This window comes from Penaeus monodon, chromosome 4, assembly GCF_015228065.2.
Source record: "Penaeus monodon isolate SGIC_2016 chromosome 4, NSTDA_Pmon_1, whole genome shotgun sequence".
NCBI classification, from domain to species: Eukaryota; Metazoa; Arthropoda; class Malacostraca; order Decapoda; family Penaeidae; genus Penaeus; species Penaeus monodon.
In genome coordinates, this window is record NC_051389.1 from 52,915,581 (window position 1) to 52,917,691 (window position 2,111).

Here is a 2,111-nt window from a genome sequence, read left to right on the forward strand (position 1 = left end):
TACAGCCCATACTCTGACAAAATACCTTCTTTCAACAATGTCTCCAAAAACTGTAGGCAAAGTTTCCTTCAAGCATTTGATCATTCATGCCTGTCCAGTTATTGATTCCCAAGTAAATGCACATTTACCTGCGACCTCACTGGCAACCATTCATGGCCACCTCATCTCCTTAATACTTGTATCGAGCTGTTTCCGTCTCTCCGATGATTGTCCTATCTAAGAAAGGATTAGTCAAACTGAAAATGATTTTGCTCATTGACTGTGCAGTGGCAGTCCAGTCTACACTTCCTCCAGGGGCCACGTAGCCCTACACCAATATTGCAAGTTTCGCTTCTAACCTAACGGGGGGTTTAGGCATTCATAGAGGCGGGGCTCGCTGCCGGGGGCTTATATCGTCGCCCGAGCATGCGCGACACTCATGCCAAATACCAGCATCCCATGCCGTTTCTCGTATACTCGAAGTATGTTTGTATTTCAATCTTCTTTTTTTACGTTTTACTTGCAAACTTCCTGTAATCGAGACTGAGGGTATTTTTGTTGTTATATAGAGCCCATAGTGTCATTTTTCGGTCTATAGTCGAATAAAATAAGCGTGTGTGGCATCATGGAGTTGAAATTGCGGTTTTTTGCATTTTTTTTTTGGGGTTGCATGGTAAAATGAGAAGTGTTGACGACTTAATCAATTTCAGGCAAAAAATATCTTTGGGGGGCCGTGATTGTAAAAAAAAAAAAACCAGGGCATGTCCATGGCATACTTTTATGGCATGTGCGTACTGCCCTGGCAGATGGTCCGCCATGCATGGAAAATGTACGTACTGCCACCGTCGGCAATGGGTTAAAAAATGACCTCCCCCATGAATTTATATTGTGGAGTGTCCTGCCTTGTCAGTCCTATCGACCCCTTCCCTGTCAGTGTCAGAAATGTTGACGTTTGGCCACCCGCCAAAAAACTGTAACTCCACAGCATTGCCCTCATTGTGCCCAACCTGGTCATGACTGCTCAAATTGCTGTGCTCGTTATGAAATGTGGCAATTTTTGGTGGCTCCCTAATGTATTTATAGGAGCTGCGATATGCTCAAATCTGAGGTAGCAGTTCTCGTTTCAAACTAGGCCTCACTACATGAGGTCAGACAAGAAGCACATGATGAGGTTTTTCTCTTTCTTACCTATTCCAAACTGTACTTCACTCTGCTCCTCTCCCATCTTCTCAAGGAAGTCTCAGCATCCCCAATATCTCTCCCCTCTACCCTAAACCAACCTTCTCTACTACTTTCTCCCCCAGTCAAATTTCTTTTGAAGTCTAAATCCAATACTCCCTCCTACCACTCCCTGTGCCTACCCCTCCCCATCTTTCTATTCTACCTATTGCCCAGACAACCTAAACCGTTTCCACTCCATCTACCACATCCTTCCTACACCCACCTCTCCCTGCTTCTTGGACTTATTCCCTACCTCCTTACATAAGAAAAACCCTTTGTTTCTCAGACCTCCCCAACCACCCCCTCAGAAAACTCTTGAAGACATCCCAAAGTCATAAACATACTAAAGAAGTGATCCATCTCAAATCTTTAGTCATCTACTTTCAAAGTATCTCCCAAATACCCACCCTTTTTTTTCTCCTTAAGTTCCCCCTACCCCTCTTCCTCCCACTCCCCCAAAAACACCCCATCATGTCCTGTGGATCACTCCCCACCTGCCATTTTCCCATACCCCACCCTCCCATTCCCCCAAAATTTCATTCTCATGACTCCTCTCCTACTTCTACAACTATCATTTCTTACAGAATTACCATTTGATTTTTCATAACAGCTCTTTTGCAGCTTTCCCATACAGTGTTACTCTTCCTTCCTCACATCAGATTGCCCTATACTTTTAACCACATCCTTTTACAAATCCCTACTGTATTCCATTTCCTCCCCTATATATCCTTTTCATTAATATTCTATCCTTCAGCGTTCTACAACCTTTGACATCAAACACATCTTATCCTGATCATTAACTCATTTCCATCCTTTTCACTACAATACTTTACCATAGTGCTATATAACCTTTGATGTCTAGCACATTTATTTCTTCCAACCATATATATATATATAAATTAAATATAGAT